The sequence below is a fragment of the Dysidea avara genome, chromosome 6, assembly GCF_963678975.1.
Source record: "Dysidea avara chromosome 6, odDysAvar1.4, whole genome shotgun sequence".
Classification (NCBI taxonomy): domain Eukaryota; kingdom Metazoa; phylum Porifera; class Demospongiae; order Dictyoceratida; family Dysideidae; genus Dysidea; species Dysidea avara.
Window position 1 is genome coordinate 14,495,722 of NC_089277.1, and position 18,054 is coordinate 14,513,775.

At 38.8% G+C, this 18,054-nt stretch overlaps 2 protein-coding genes and 1 long non-coding RNA gene across 6 annotated transcripts in view; all 3 read right to left on the bottom strand.

Moving 5' to 3' along the window:
* The window catches only part of LOC136259180 (rap guanine nucleotide exchange factor 2-like), a 117,282-nt gene that overhangs the window by 71,607 nt on the left and 27,621 nt on the right, over window positions 1-18,054 (bottom strand). The gene's annotated exons all lie outside the window — the stretch shown is intronic.
* The window catches only part of LOC136259174 (tripartite motif-containing protein 2-like), a 58,753-nt gene that overhangs the window by 20,354 nt on the left and 20,345 nt on the right, over window positions 1-18,054 (bottom strand). The window lies entirely within an intron of this gene.
* LOC136258806 (uncharacterized) lies at window positions 6,297-7,222 on the bottom strand. The gene is made up of 2 exons (XR_010703012.1): window positions 6,579-7,222; window positions 6,297-6,516 (listed from the first exon to the last, which is right to left on the bottom strand). It is a non-coding gene; the product is annotated as an uncharacterized lncRNA (long non-coding RNA).

Below are 18,054 nucleotides of genomic sequence, written 5' to 3' on the forward strand. Positions count from 1 at the left end.
TCTCCCCAGCTATTTGTCAATAACTAGTACATGTATTATCCTTACAGTACAATATATGCATGTAAACTGAAGAATAGAACTACTATAGACACATGCAGGATACTAAATACATATACTCGTGCTTACCCAGGACAATGGAGTCCTTCTTTACACCTTCAATCTCTTCTTTGTATTTCTTCAGTATCTCCTTAAGCTGGTACAACACCAACATGTACACACCCTACACTAACATATATTATGTAGATGTGAGTTGAGTACTTACATTCCCATACTCGTCATCCTTATAAGGATTGTAATCTACCTTCTTGTTCTTCATTTCAACATTCTTTTCAGCCTGCAGTATACACACATAATAAACAGCTTCCCCATCGAAAATATATAATAAATTTGTCCACCCAGCTGCAGCTTAGGCCTGCAGAATATTGAATTTACACAGTCAAAACACAAATATAACCAGTACCTAAACACGTATGTTTGTATCACCAACAACAAAAGTGGTACACTTATCATACACTACGATAGTAGTGTATTTAAGTAAAGGCAGTAATGTGAGATGTCATCATAATGCTACTTATACTGTTAATAGTAATGTGGGTATTGAGTTATCAAGTGTGAGACCTGCATTGATGAAGAAACTATACTGGTATGTTATCAGTACCACTAGCCATGTAATCTGAAGAAAATTCATCCACATTGTCATTTGTGGAATAGCTATCATCAGCTACACTCAACATATCATGTAACATATGTGGCAAGAGAGGACTATAAATTGTTTTAAAACACATTTCACTGCAACTGTTACACTGCTACATACTGTAGGGAAAAAAATAATAACTTATACATACAATGTCTACTACTCTGTTACATTGTAACTGATACACTGATACATAGGGATAGCCAGATACTAAAATACTGGTTGTTACAATGTCACACAATTTAATCGGTTAATCAATCAGTTATGGGGACAAGTAATCGGTTGTGGACAGCTACTTGGTCCAGGTCACAGCACTAACGCAGAACATTCCTTAGTCAATCCTTATGTAACGGTGTATACAACAACCAATCTAACATTTGGCTATCCTTACAACATGTGAACGTAACAATGTAACAGCCAGTATCTTAGTATCAGGTTATTACTATGTTACAATGTAATAGCATGACGGTGTAACATCTTAAAGCTGCTGTTACAGCGTTACTTTTGGTCCTATATCATATGCCTTAGCATATAATGGGTTATTGTCGAATGAGTTTAATTTTTGAATCTTTAGGAAAACACAGGTTCTTCGAAAATTAAGCCTTTTGAAATTAGTGCAGAACACAATTGATTGCGTGGTAGTTAGCTAGCTATTTTATTTTGCTTTGCTTCCGGCTGTGACGTGCAGCTACACTGTAGTTTACTATGTCGTTGCATCGCTACTTCAAGATATCAAGCAAGCTTCCTGATCCTAATGGACCATTGTCTAAGGAAACACCAGCAGAAGCTATAAAAGCAGCTAATGACAGCGTTGAACAGGCTATCGAAAAATATCGGCACTAGTGGCAAACGAAGCAGAGGAAAGTACATGACATTTACAGGAGTGCAACAAACCCAGATGGATATAGACAATGGAAACAAGGCAGAAATTGAGTACTACAACAAGGAGTTCTGTATCCAGCTTAAGGAGAGCATGCTTAATACTTGGAAATCAAAGTATTATGAAGAGGTTAAAAGGTTTAGTATGAATAGACAGTTTGCTGAATCAGGTGAAATTATCGTAACTACTCTTTCTAACCTAAAACCGGGCAGGCCACTACTTGCGGGTGACACACTAGATAATCAGGTGCAATCTTATGTTTGTGCCACACATAGTACTGGAGGAATGGTTACCACTATAATGGTTTTGGCAGCTGGTGAGGTTACAGTGAAGACCCACAACAAGAAGCTTCTGCATGACAAGGATGGGGATAAGGCATCTGCAGGGCCTATCAAATTAACCAGATACTGGGCTAAATCCTTGCTTGATCATATGTAAAATTGTCAAAAGGAAAACAACAACAGCAGCAAAAATAGATCCATTATGCTTTGCTGAGCCATAGGAGCAGTATCTCTTGGATATTAAAGTGGTTGTGAAAATGGAAAAGGTCCCTCCAGAACTTGTCTTTGACTAGGACCACACAGGAATTATTATTGTTACAGGGTCACCATGGACGATGGAAGAAAAGGGTCAAAAAAGGTAGAAGTTGCTGGGCTTAATGATAAATGACAGCACAGTTGCCTTTTGTGTATTTGTGGTAATCTATCTTGACAGCTAACTATATAGCTCAGCAACTTTGAAGAAAATTCAACATAATCTAATTTTACTGCCAAACCACATTACTATAATACAATTCTGGACAGTTCTAGAATAGAATGAATACAATTACAAAATTGCATCATAATCATAAGTGCAAAGTGTGAAAAAATCACAGACAACCTGTCTGGCTACATTACCCAAGTACTAAAGGGAAAGGTAAACAAACACCTCCTTCAAAACACTGCACTAAATGCAGACATATTGCTTCCTGGTGGAATGGCTTATGGAGAACCTGTCCACAACAAATGGTTGTGGCAAATATAATTACAAAAACTCCACACCTTGTTGCTTATGAACCTTGGCAACACCATGTTTGGAGACTCCAAACAATTCATGTATGACCACCTGGGCTCCATCATCAATGCTGTCATACAGGGAGTCATACACCATCACCTTGTCTGATCCTTCTAGGTGAACATTGGAAGCAACAATCCAATGGTTACCATGTGAGTGAATTACTTGTAAACATTGCCTCGAGCATTGTTGTCCACCTAATCATTCTGCTTCTTTGCTTGCAGAACTGCATTCTGTAAACCGCTGATAGCTGGAAATTGCTTCTTAAGTAATTTTTGTGCAAAGTTTGTAATAACATCATTAAGCTATTCTCCATTTAAAATTTTTGTTTTATGTGAAATTAGTAGACGGCATGGCTAATAAATACATTTTTAACCTCTGAAAGAGGAAAATTCAACAAAAAGTGGCCTAAAATTCTGGGTCCCAAATGTCTGTAATAGAGAGGTTCTATTGTAGTAGAGCTGAAATGGATATCCTGAAAAATATCCTTCCAGATATTCTATGGATAACGACATCATCATCATTTGCTTCATCAGGAGCTTATAAGCACCAAAGGTGAAAATTCTTACACTTTGGGTTGCCAGCCATTACAGCCAACTTGAAATGTTCCATCTGTGATGACATAGCCTATGTGGATCAACATTTTTAGCGTTTACTAACAGGTTGGTTAGCAACACTTGTCCTGTCTCACACACTGCCACACATAAAAATCCATAACTAAATTCCTCTCTACAGCCAGTTAATAATACAAGAACAGTGCTTCTTACCAATTGGCCTGTGGATTTGTGGTGTTCCAAGTAAGGCAATGTTGCACTATATAAATATTGCACGGTTAAATCTTCTGTGTTCATATGCTTCTGGTTTCATATATCCTTTAAGTACGACATTAAATGCTGTGAAAAACCTGTCACCTGTCTAAACTGGCCATTGAACTCATGTGCCAACTGTGTACAAGTGGCTTGCAGCCACCTCCTTAACCCTTAAGCCCGTATAATTCCCAGCACTGAATTTAAACTTATACACATGCTTTGCACAAAGCACTGTAACTTCCGTAGCATCCATCCTATGGCTATGCAGTTTATGTCATTCTACTTGTGATGTAACAAGGATTAAAATGGTACCTAGGGTTTTATCCTAACACTAAATGGTAAGGCCAAAACTAGCCATGAAAATAACTTTTAGGTAATGAAACATGCAAACCCTTTATGAAATTGTCCATAACTTGATGGTGGTTGCTCCTATCAATTTGCAACAACTTCCGTTCGATTCGCCGTTAATATTTTTATCAGGCCATATATGACTCACGTGAGTAAACCCACAATTGAAATTAAACACGTGGCAAGAATTTTAGAACATGATGCAATTCACTGTTGTTCATCGCTTCATAACAAGTAAGCCGTTGTAGTTACAGTGTACATTTAACTTTCTCCAAGTAGCCTAGTGAACAGGCTTTTAACTAATGTGTACTTGTAGGCAACATAAGTTACCCCACCTAGTGTTGCCATGGCCATGCATGCACATGTTGTGTAAACATGCATTCCCATTCCCTAAAAGTTCTTTACAGGTTTAGGGTTAATGAAATTTTGTCCCTACAATGACAAGGGGTATAGTATGTTCACGTTGAGCTGAATCCTGAAAAACAGCTAAAAAATAAAAGTGGATTTTTTCTCAACAGAGTTAACATTTCAACCAACCAGATTATTATTGGTAAAGGCAAAGTTGTCAACAACAGACACGTATGGTTTGGCTCCATTACAAGTTCGGGAAAGGGCTGTAATGAGCACTGTACTTATATGGCTTCCCAATAGGAAATGTATAGTGAAAATTTGGATTGGCCGTAAATATTATATTAAATATTTGAACCAAAACATTTTGAAATATTTTTAGCGGGTCAAGCAGTACTACAAATGAGCCAAATTTCAAGATTGTGTGTAATTGCATTCATGAGTTATTAAATGTTTTTGAGGATTCAGCTCAATGTGAACATACTATAGTCACTTCCATACTGCCAATTGATGTGCTCGCGACTGGGATCAAGAAGTTTGATCACCAAAATATTGCCTTGATTACTTCTTTCCAAGAGCCTTGATTCATTGATTGTAAACCGTAAAAGCTTAGTAAATTCTTGTGTTGCCCAAAGTTATCTTTCAAAGGTGCCACTTTTGTGGATACCTTGATCACTTGATTCACTGCAAAAATACCCCTTGATTGATGGATTGATTATTTAAACTCTCATTACTTGGCAATGCTGTTCTTCCCTTGATCACATTAAATCTTGATCCCGGTCACAAGTGCATCAATTGGTGGTATGGAGGTGACTACCTCTTGAATGACATGTTTTCACTGTACTAGTGAAGGATCAAGATAACACTGGGATACTACAGTGTAATCTCCAGAATATAGCAGTAAATTTTCACCCTGGTGTAATGTCCAATAATTTTATACTATCATGATAGAGACTCAACTATACAAAATATATGTTATCATGGTATGTGCTAATTAAATGTTTAATTTGCTTACGTTTTACAATTAATTTTTAACAACACACCACTGATACCACGGCAACTCACCAATTGTGTCTCAATATCTGCAACACGAAACGACAACCTTCGCAACAGCCAAAGATCCTCGACTCTGAGCACCTATCACACGCCACGTCGGTGCTAAGCTGATTAGATCACGAGACTGACCACGTTGTAGTAGCACTGAAGTATCGTGGATTGCGCATCCGTGGTCACCAATGTCTATGGTGTCACGTGAAATTGGACCAATGAGAACGAAATTTGAATGGAAGTCCTCACATTTGATTGGCTATTTGGTCGAATCCAAAAAAAAATTTATGACAACGGATGCGCAATCCACGATAAATATTATTGGCAGTTGCTATTCGCACGGTCACGTGTGAATAGTATAGAGCTATTCCCACGGTCACGTGCAAATAGCACGGAGCTATTCGTACGTGACCGTGCGAATAGCACAGAGCCTCGTTCAGAGCTATTCGCACGGTTATGCGCCTATCAATTGTAACCCCCAGTACGGGATCCATAGGGGGTTTATACGGGGGTTCACCTACAAAGTTACCCCCTGTAGTGGGGCTTTTGATACAAGCATTTTTTATAACAATCGAATTGTGTAGCTATATTTAGTTAAATCACGTGACGTTGACCCGTAGCCAAACCTTAACGTGTATTGTCTGCAGGCATGGCAGAACTGATCATGGAGTGGGGGAATACCTCGGGGAATATAGGGGGTAGGTAGGCGATTAGACAAACATTTAGGCCCCAGTAGTGGGGTTATTGCTCTTGCAGGGTGTCAAATCCCCACATGGCCTGTACTGGGGGGGTAGGGGCCTAACATTGATAGGTGCATTACTAAGAGATGCAGTTGGCATGTGTGTACACATATAGATCCTTTACTATGGCATACATCTTCTGGGTGTGTACGTGCATGCGGGAAGTATAATGGATACGCCGGTCACCAAATTTGGTAGTGATACACCATGCATGCACATGCATTTTCCCTGCTATGGACTGCTAGTTGTGGGTTGTGTATTTACATATTATAGCCATCGTTGTAAAACATGCAAGCATGTCTCTATTTTAGATAGCTACCCAACTACATGAATGGTAAAATGCATGCTGTCATGAAGTTCATAATCAGTTAGTCATGCAGAGTATATAAACTGATATGGTAATAAGTAGAGATTTACAAAATACCACACACTGTAAAGTAGCAGATTAATTAGATAAAAATAATCCAATAGGAATCATGCAGTCCGAGTTGCCAAATGCATCCTCGCATCCCTTATAGTTACAAAACCACATTTCTCCAACATCATTTATTCTCTTGGCCTCTTCCAAAGTGATGCGAACACAAGAGTGATGCCATCCTACAGTAACAAAGAAATTTATCATTCAGTAGCATACAAGCATAGACAAGGCTGAATTTTACCTTAATTCCATCACATACATCACTTTCATTGTTTCTCCAGTAGAACAAGTAGCATCCCCTTGTTTAGTTTTTGAACTGTGGTTAGGGGGTCTACAACTCTGAGGAAGCATGACAATGGACAGAATTCGATTCTAAAATTTGAAAAATTTTCTGTAATACCTGACAAACAAGAGTCAGCAGCACCAGGATTCACTGGGCATTAATTGTCAAATCACAATGTCAAGACAATTGAGCCTATAATGTGATAGCAAGTGACACACACCAGGGGCGAGACCACTGAAAAAAAAGTCACAGCCTGCTGACAATATAGCTGCACACACTAACATGCAACTATGCATTTATCACTTCCTGAAAAAGAACACAAAAATCCTTAAGAAGCTCGCTACACACTGTTCTAATACTATGACAGCTTTATTAGAGTGACTGCTCTATTCAGTAGAATATCTCGATCTTGGTATGCTACCTTGGCCCTCTCCCTGTATCCCCCACGGTCGTTCACCCTTAAATGCAGTCCGAACAAAGGGCCCTAGGGACTTTTAGATGTCCCGCTTTTTAGTTCTTTCCAGCACGTTTGCCTCTTGTGCTGGGGGTGGTAGGAAAGGGCATTACATCCAGCCCGGGGAAAAAAAAAAGTCCGAACATTTTCCTCCGTGTGTACAAAGAAAATCTATACCTCAAATCTTCATTGTATACCTGTCACGGAAATATCGGTCCTGGTAAATTCGGTCCGGCCGGACCGATTTTGGATACCAAAACTGGTCCGGCCGGACCAAATTTGGTTGACCAAGTTTAGTCCAGCCGGGCCATTTTTGGCATCCAAAATTGGTCCGGCCTGACTAAAATTGGTCCGGCCCAAACTAGGTTGGCCACATGCACTGGACCCCCGACTGCTTGGACCAACTATAGTTTTGGTTAGTCCGCGGGTGTACCCGGAATTGTGTGGACAGGTCTGTGAAACGGCTACTCTAGGAAACACTACCACTCGTGTTACATCTCACTATTAATCTCCCATTACAAGTACATGAAACCTTACAACCACAGTCATTACCTATATGTGTCAATTACAGGAGATCATGTGTAGTGCATGCATAAGTCTGTGTGTACTATCAGTGTTACAGGTCGGTCCATGCATGCTAAGTTTTTTTTGTGACGGATCACTGCAGCCGACTTAGCCTGGAAACTATATAATGAGTAGCGTAGTCTCGTTTCCCGACTTGATTTAGCTACGGAAAATGCATATTACAGTAGTACAGAAACTATTCTAGCTATATGTCGTAGCTATATATGCAGCGATGAACACACACCACACAGTCGCAAAATTAATGCTGTTTTAATTTAAAGCAGTGTGAGATGATAAAAGTCCTGCATTCTTCTTCTCCATGTCAATAGCTAGCTGTCCGAGTGGGAAGTAGAGGTTTTCTTCCGGCATACATCAACTCAAATGCATGGTCAATACTGCATGGACTCATGGTGTGCAATGTTGCATGCAAAAACACAGGTATCAAGATATTCTTTTATGACTATATATTCATAGCTCATTTTTGTTTATTGCATCTAATTTATGTATGTATATGTATGTGGTTGGGTGGGTGGGTGTACAGGCTTCTAAGCCTCAACCCAAATCACATCATAAGCACATCATAATCATAATCACATCATTCTTCCCAAGTATGTTTGTATATGCTCAATAAACTTCACAAGCATCATCGGCTCTGCAGTGTTTGATTGAATCTTTCATCCAGCCTGTTAGTGTTGATTATGACAAACAACTATAGCAACATGGCGGAAATCACTGATGGTGGACAATATATAAAATCTATCAGTCATTAAAACATGTCTTATCTTCAAGTTCTGCAAATAGCTAAGAATTTAATTTGTTAATTCTGACCCATGCGCACATTGTCATAAACAGCTACACATATCATCTCAGGGACTGATCCAGAGGGGGTGGATGAGGTGGCTAGCCACCCACCATGCATGGCCTTGCAGCCACTCAGATTTGCATTATTTAATAATGCCAAATATTACTGATCATGAACACTCTTTCGTTATAATCAATATAAATTAAATCCCTGCATTGCATCAGATTCCAATGCTAGCTGGCTATAACCTTACAGTAGATGGTAGCAGTATAGCTACATGAATTTATCTATGATCATGGGCAGTATTAACTATCACCAGGTAGAGGACTTCTTGAAGGAAATAATATTATGGGGTCTGCTTTAGGATTGAGTCAATTTTACTTTTATGCCTGCAGCAATTCACCCTAAGATGTGGAATAATGCGACTGCCCCAAACTTTTAAGTTTGCTAAGTAGTGAAAAACATACTGAGAATATTATAGCTGTAACCTTTAAGGTGATGTTTCTTCTTGTGGGGCATGTCATTAGTAGGAGATGATAGTTCACATTTAGTTATTCGATGGAGTAAATCTAAACTATCATCTCCTACATATCACATATGACAGAGGAATGTGCACAGGTGTTACAGATGTATTACACTTTGTCTTAACCATACATTACATTAGGCCAGGCAAATTTGATTACTAGTTTCTCATCCACAAAAATCAGTTCAGATTTCCATGTGGGTGGGAGGTCATTTTTCATTATTCATTAGTAAAGAAAATACTCCAAATCAAGCTGTCTGTTATATAACTAAAACCTTTTAAGAACTATTACTTACGTATTAGTTACCACCTTTTCTGAGGTGCAAGTGACATTTGCTGTGCTGTAAAATGATAACCATGCAGCCTTCCTAACATCAAAATACGTGTGCACGTGATTGATAACAGCAATAATGAAATTAGAGGCAGTGGGGTAGGGATGTGGGTGGGGATGAGAAACAATTAATCAAGTTTGCCCGGCCTTATTATGTTCACAAGGGCATGCTACTAGCTATGTGCTGCACTGTACTAGCTATAGATGATAATATTGTCAGCCCTTCCTCCCTGATGTAACTACCAAGACATTCAATACTCTCATCTTAAAATCTGGGCCAGCCACCTACCTTGGTTTATTTCTGGATCAGTGTCTGCATCTCCTACTGGTAAATGTGCACAGGTGAAAATTAGTAAAATTTTAAAGTTGGTTAAGTAGTGAAAAGCATACAGGAAATATTATAGCTATAACTTTTTTAAGGAAATGTTTATACCATTAGGAACATGTGATCAGTAGGAGATGATATAGTTCACATTAAGCTATTTAATGGAGCAAACCTAAGCTATCATCTCCTAGTGACTCCTACATATCACATACAAGAGAGGAATGTGTAGTATGTACACATGCAGGTGTTACAGATGTATTGTTCTAACCATTAGTGTTAACTCATGATCAGACATTATATGTGCATAAGAGCACAGTGCACATGCTACTGTGCATGCGCTTCACTGTACAAGCCAAACAATAACAGTGTCTGCTCTTCCTGATGTAAATAATAAGACATTCAGAACTCTCAACTTAAAATCTGGGCTAGGCTGGGTAGCCACCCACCTTTATTTATTTCTGGATCAGTGCCTGGTGATGAATATTATAGGTGACTGCTCTATTAGAGTATCTCGATCTTAAACACCTCCAATGCAGCTAGCTGATCCCATGCATGCAATGATCCGTGCCCTTGTTGGATAACCTTTTAAGCACAAATCCATGTAGTGATAATGCCTGCAATGCTCATTATTCGCGTTCAAGATTGATAAATGAGAATAGCTATAGCTAAGTCGGCTGCAGTGTTCCGTCACAAACAACTTATAGCTATGCATCATTGGCTGCATGCGTTAGTGGTCCACCCGGAACAATTTTGGTCGACCAATATTGGTCTGAGTGGCCAGAAGTACATATTAGTCTCGTCCTCGCAGACCCATTCTCCGGGGTGGCGCTTATCGATTAGAGATTATAAGCGCCCCCTCCGAAAGGGTCTGGTGAAATGCCCATACCATTTTTGTCCGAGAAATCGCCAACTCTGGCGAGTGATAATTGGTGTTTAATACTTACACAAGATTTTACAAAAGGTAACGATTAAAAAGTATTTATCATTTTATGGCTGCGCAGCACAAACTTTACAAAAGCAAAGCTTACCTCAAATCGTCACCTCTTGTGTAGTTATTAAACACCAATTATCACTCGCCAGAGTTGGCGATTTCTCGGACAAAAATGGTATGGGCATTTCACCAGACCCTTTCGGAGGGGGCGCTTATAATCTCTAATCAATAAGCGCCACCCCGGAGAATGGGTCTGCGAGGACGAGACTAAGTACATGTGGCCAACTAGGTTTGGGCCGGACCAATTTCGGATGCTAAAAATGGTCCGGGCGGACTAAATTTGGTCGACTGAAAATGGTCCGGCCGGACCGATTTTTGCCCCGGCCAAAAATTTTCGTTACGTACCTTCGATGGTGCACGTTTTGCTGCTGAATCTTGATCGATGAACGTTTAATTGGACGAATTCCGTTCTTTCAAAGGTAGAGACTGTCTCCTTAAGATCATCGTAACTCTCGAACTCGTCTCCTATACAAAACATCGGGAATGTAACGAAAGACCACAGAGAAAGGTCCAGAAAGAAAAAATCCCGCTCAAAGTCACGTGTAGTTTTCGGAGATGAATGAACCGTGTACTATCCGTAAAATAATAACATCACGTGACTGCCGTGCGAATAGCACGAAGCTATTAGTACGTGACCGTGCGAATAGCCACTCCGAATATTATTCCGTGGTATTCGCTTTATAATACATGGTCCTTCGAGCCGACGCAGCGACCTACAGATCCAGTCCTCGATTCAGTCAGCTACTACACTCGCGAGCATTGTGAGGCTGAGCAAGCCTATGTTAAGAGACGGTCGCCTCCCAAAAGAGAATTCCTTGGTACCACAGTACCCGAAGAGGCGAGTGACAAAAATTAAGTGTAGTCTGTTTTTGTTTCCTTTTACACTTTAGTTGGTGCTCTCCAGTTGGATCGAGAGACGGGAATCCTGGTGAAGCTGATTGCATGCTGCCGCCAGACTGTACTGGTGTACGTGAGTAGTATAAATAATTAAGAGTAGACAGACTACATTTTCGGACATGGCTGAAGGGTTGAGTAGAAAAAGGAAAAAGAGATGGAGATCGGTCATCCACCAAGCACCTCGCCAAGCACAGTAATCAACTGTGTCTCACACAATTAAGGAAAGGCTTACAGGGGCGTACGTAGCTATAAATTTTAAATAGGTGAAGCAGACCTTGCAATGCTTTATGAATGATGCATGCACTCTAGTGTGCAAGTACAATCAGCAAGTGTAACATGTTCAAGCTAGGGGATGTGGGGGGAGCATTGCCCCAGGAAATTTTTGAAACTTAAGAGTTACAAGACTGAATGTGGAAGTAATTTTAGTCCTACTATGATGGTAATTGCATAGAATGCACGTTGTGGTATTTTATGCATGTTGCTCAGACCATGTATATAGCACTGGTAACATGTCAATCCAGGGGGTCTGGGCCGGCTTGTGCTTCCCTAGGAAAGTTAGAGATTGATTGTGAGGGCAATTTAAGTAATTTAATTTGCTTGACTGTTGTATAAGGGTGAGTGCTCTGTTAGGGTGACTGCTCTATTAGAGTATATCGATCTGACCAGTTTCTGAAAACCTCAGTAGCTAACCTCTTATGGATGTACTGTTACTAAATACCATATAAACATTTTTAATGCAAGCTTTCAAGGTCCAATGTAACTGTCAGTTCAGTGACCAATATTTGTTACCGGATCTGCAAAAACTCGACAATAATGCATTTTTCGAATTCCTGTTATTATTAATTATAATCTACTTAGCCAAGTGTATTGTCTAGCAAAATTTCAGTCTCATATGCCAATACTGTTTAGAATTACAGCCCTACAAAGTAGCAACAACAGAAAAATCAATTTGTACAGCAAGTATTGTGAAAATAAATTACAGGCACTTACTAAAATGGTTATAACTTACGAAAGAATGGATGTACTGGGCTAAACTTTTCACTATCATGTTCGCCATGGATAGAGGCTGGGTAAGTTTGTCCTTTTATCGCCTTTCTTTGCTGGATACAAAGGCGAAATTTGTGAAGAAAAATTGATCGCATACGATCGCTTTGACATGACATAAACAAATGCTCTTAACTTACAAAGCCTTGAGTCTACTGAAACGAAACAAAGATTTTCTAACTTCTCTTGAGTAGGCGAATAAGATGATATCCAGGTGTTTATTGTTAGTCCCTTCTTTCACTACAAAAGAGACATTCAGAAAATTTACAGGATTTTTCAATAGTACGCAAATATTTCACCAATTGTTTTCAATGCTGTATACTGGAAACTTAGGCTTGCACTATTGTGTCGGGTTTTCGCAGATCCGGTCACATTTGGTGAGGCAACTGCCTCACCTGCCTACATTGTTGCTACACCTCTGGCTTAGACAGCATGCTAAGAACTGCATGCAGCCTGGCATTGCACACTTCAATCGACAAGTTATAAGCACCACTAGTTTACAGACGTTTAAAGCAGCTGTTTTCACTCCTTAAGACTTATCCAATGATGAAATGGTGGATACATTACAAGTGTTTCCATTTCTTATACACCACCAAATACCATCATTACAAAGTAATTTGTTACAATACTTAGAAGAAGAAAAAAACAGCTGATGTGACTTCAGTGAACAGTTTGATCCCCTTGAGTGCATGGTGGAAGCTGAATGCTGGTGAGCTGCCAATTTGGTATCTGCTGCTCTCAAGGTGCTTGTCTTGCTACCATCTTCTGTAGCTACGGAAAGAGTTTTTTTCTCTTTGAAATTTTCATTCAGTGACCAGCAAGAAAGTAATCTACCACACTGGAGCATAATTTGGGAAAATTTGAAACAATGTTCAAAAGCACAATAGACAATTTTAAAAGCATAAAGGAAATATGCTTAGGCCCCCAACTGTTGATAGTTCTTCCCCACTTTAACTCTGCAACCTGCCTTGGTGACAAAAGTATAGTATTAATTGTGTTAGTAATTTGAATGCCTCCAACGTGTAATTTCAGTAGCCAGAATGTTTAAAAAATAGACAACAGAAATTTCCAATATCTCATGAGGTCATCTCCATCACCTTCCCTCACAGCATTGTGGAAGCCATGCCACAGCAGTCTAAACTCAGGATGTCCAGTGCATAACTGTAGTCGGTATACATTTGGGTGGTGTCTCTGTACATGTGGCTGTGGTAGTGTTGCTTGAAGATAAGCCAATCTTGTTCCAACTCCTCACTAAGCATTTGGCAATGTCATTGCATGTAAAATCTCTAGATAGCTCATCCCTCATGAGCTTTGTAGCTTCAGCAACAATTCACCCATGCAATATAACCATTAAAAATTTGTGTTACTTTCGTGTTCTTAGAAGGATTGTCTTTGATGACCATCCAGTGTATTAAGTTCTTTAGTTGATACAGTGTTCCTTTGTCTCTTCTGGACTTCTTGTACAGCCTTGCATTTAGTGTACTAAAAATATGTTAAGCAATTATTAGGAGATAATATTTTACCTGTATTGGCACATTCTGGCATGCCAGTCAGCAACAGCTGGAACAAAGCCCTCCAAACAATGCAAAGTTGATTTGCCATTATCACATAATGTAATGGCACCTCTACCTTGAACAATAGTCAGGTGATCGTCCAACAGCAAGATTCGGATCAATCTTGAGTCATGATCTTTTCCTCTTACAGACACCGTCTTTTGTTGCCACCTGCAGCTGGACAGGAACATAAATCATCATGCACACTGGCTGTGTTACAATCCGTAAAAATATTAGCACACCGTTCTTGTGCTTGGTAATACATTTAAAAACACAAACTAGAAAAGAGAAATTGTAATAATAATAATAAGTACATTACATCAGCGTACCACTTCAATTTACAAGATACAGTATTTCCTTAGAAAATGTACTGTGGGTGTGCCATGTCACCATACGTTGTTGGCCCTTAATAATTGGCCCATACTCTGCACCGAAATCCTGCATAACTGATGTTGGTATTCCATGCAATTAGCAGTAGTAAAATACCATGTTACTAAGACCTCAAATTCACTGAACAGTTTCTCCACATCCACTGGACTGGGTAAAGTTTTATCTGGAGAAGGAAGGGAGATATTCCGATAAATCAGGTATGTTAATTCTAATCAACACAGCATATGAATGAAAATAATGTAACATTTCCAACTGAGTACTCACTGCTGGTATCATCATCACTTTCATCCTCTATTACATCCAAGCAGAGTAATGGATCAGTATTGGCCTGTGGATGGTCATCAGTGATCTAATTTCATTTCAAAGTAAAATAAAAATTCTAATGAATTATGTAAATGACTAACCTTAATATTCATCAAAAGGCTGTTTCCCAGGAGATCACATCTACATCATGTTTATCAGACAAAGCTTTGACAATGTTGGCAGCAGCTGTCACTGATACAGTTATCACTAAAAGGTTGCAAGCAATGGTAGACCTGTTGTACTAAAGTTTATGCGATGCAGAATTCAATATCTTGATACTTACAAGTTACTTCTGTTGTAGAAGGTGGGTACTTCTAGTCTGTAGGGTATTATGGGATTCTGGTGTAGCATTCTGTATGGTGTTACAATGTTAGGAAATAGGAATATACATCTGTGTTTAAACATACTGTCATCATCTTCAGCATCTTCTCAAGGAGGTTAATTCCTAGTTGGGCAGTCTCAGCAGACCGTTTCTCTCCAGTGCATGGTCTGGAATGTGATGACAACTCTGTTTGTGGTGGTGCACTTAAATTGGAAATTATGTCAGTAGATCTTTAACAACAGTTTTGTAACTAAACTTTTCTGACAAGGTACACATAGGTAAGCTTTCTCTTCACTCAGCTTCTCAAAAGAATCCTAGTCAAGTGGTACAAATAAGGGAATTCTAAATCATAAGTTCCTTATGCAAGGTGTACGTACCTGTTAACTAGTTCCATGACCATAATAACAAAACATGAGATCGCTCTTTATAGTAGAGACTGCTTGCATCTCTCCTTAAGAATAAGGAAAATCAGACATGACAGAAACATTTTACTATATCTGGGTAAAATCTTCTGCAATAACTTGAGGAGGGTAGGAACCCTCTGACTAAATTCTTCCCAACTTGGAGCCCAGCTGAAATTCTGTATTGTTTCATTGCCACTTATCAGTAGTGATGCACTCTTTAAGCTACATATTTCCTTCATCTCAAGATGTACTTTTCTGGTCATAGAAGAAACAACATAGTCATGTATCTTCTTCATTAAGAAGTAAACATTTGTATCTAATGGACATGAGATCTTATGTGATCTCTGAATAATGCGAATGTTTCTTTAATATTTCATTAATAATAAAATATCTACTATTACAGTTTTGGATGGCCAGGGGCAGGTATCTCAGGTGGTTGGGTACAGAGCTTGTTACAAAACCATTTATAAGTGTGGCGGTCCCATGTACTTCGTCTGCTTCACTACTTGGATGGTTTCACAGTGTGCTTCCTACTTCCTTAATTTGCTTGTTCATTTGCACCAATGTGTCATAGATGTAACGCAAGTCTTTTTCTTGTTCTATATTAAGCAAATTGTACCTTGGCTATATCTCACCTTGTGATCTAGTGTGCGTAGTGTGTAAATCTTTCTATTGAGCTATTACACAAATTAAAACATGGTGACACCAAAAACACAGCAATACCTCACCCATTTCTCTGTGGTACATTATCCTAATGATCATGTCGCATTGCTGTTCCGGCTGAGGCTCGTTGCAGTTTCCAGCTGCCATTACTTGACTGAAACTCCTACAGTGAAGTATAGTGCTGTATTTGTGCCTAACATTTTATAGGCCACCATTCAGGTCACATGTGTGATGTGCTGCTATGGCAGTGTGTTCTGGAATTTGTTTGTAGTGCAGTGACCTTTAATTTAGCTTGCCACTATGCAATGTATAAAAAAACTGCGGAAAAATAGAAACTGAATTTCTAGTAGCTATTGGGGTTGACTCACTACTTACTTATGATACATCAGATTGCATGTTGTTAGCTATATCCACTGTACTACTGCTACTAGCTGCCAGCTCACTGAAATTTTGACTCTTTGTATATGTAAACAATAATCTATATAGTAAGAAGCTGAACCAAAGCAAAAACATCACACCACTGTTAGAGCAGTTAAATGGCTGCATATCATATGTATGATATAGCTATGCCTCCTCATACCATGTGTACATGTAGTTGAAACAGAAGTGTTATTATATAACACCTCCCAGAGGTGTATGTAAGGGAGCAGTCACTATCTGACACCCGTAGAGAGTGTACATGGGAGTGTCTTGAACAAGAGTTTATGAATTTCACATTATTTGGCTAATAGGCGTGAGCCCTAGCTAACCTCGCATTGGATAAATTTTGATTGTTCTATTAGAGTAATTTTGGACATGACTACTCTATTAGAGTACATAGTGACTGTTCTATTAGAATATCTTGACATGTTGTTTATGAATTATTATGTAATTGTACAAGTTAATGACTTAGACCACTATAGGATAAGACATCAGATTTTACCACATAGACAAAGTGGACATACATGTACATGTACACTTTACTCACCTTAGTATGACATGCATTGATTGTAATTTCTTAAATCCTTCAAGTATTCTACATGGCAATATTATTTCATGTCAAGTATATACGTGTGCATATACAGAGAGTGTAAGTGTGTCTGTGAGCATATATAACATGTGTGGAAGATCATCTTATTCTAAAAACATAAAAGCATTTATAGTTATGTAACTAAAGAATTTTTAAAATCGGTAAGCCATATAAGTGCGGATTTCGCTCTTTATCATGCAAGAGAACATTGTGCACAGTTACACATCAAACCAAGGCTTAATAAACAGTAATAGTACTCTCACAAGCTTTGTTCAATGCAGACAAGTGATTTTTTTCATTCACAATATATTACAGTGTAGCTGTACAGCTTTATTATGATCCGCAACTGTTTAGAGGAATTTCTCTATAGTTGCTCACTGCACATACACTTTAATATTTGCAGTAATTAGTTTGTGATATGTATAGAAATGAAATATCTCTTACATGTACTGTAGTCATTCAGATGTCACAGGATGCATCTTACAGAATTCATTTTGTGCTTGTTTGCAAAGTAGCTATAGCTTGATAACGTACCAGCTGTTACTACACAAGCTCTTGTTATTTAGTATGAAAACAAGTTTTATTGCTGCATGCATGACAAAGCATTTATGCTGAAATCACGTGCATGACCACATCAGTAAGGTTCTTCATACCATTAATCCAGCAGTACAGCTGTATACTACACCCATGTAAGTTAAGATTCCTTTACTCAAGTCTCTAGCTACTAAAAATGTGAATTTGCAGTTTACATTCACCATTACCGTGAAACTTAGCAGCCAAAGATAATACACATAGATAGTTTTGGCATACTAGGTTAGGATATAAAGAATAAAGGGTAAGTAAATTTTAGATTTTTAAT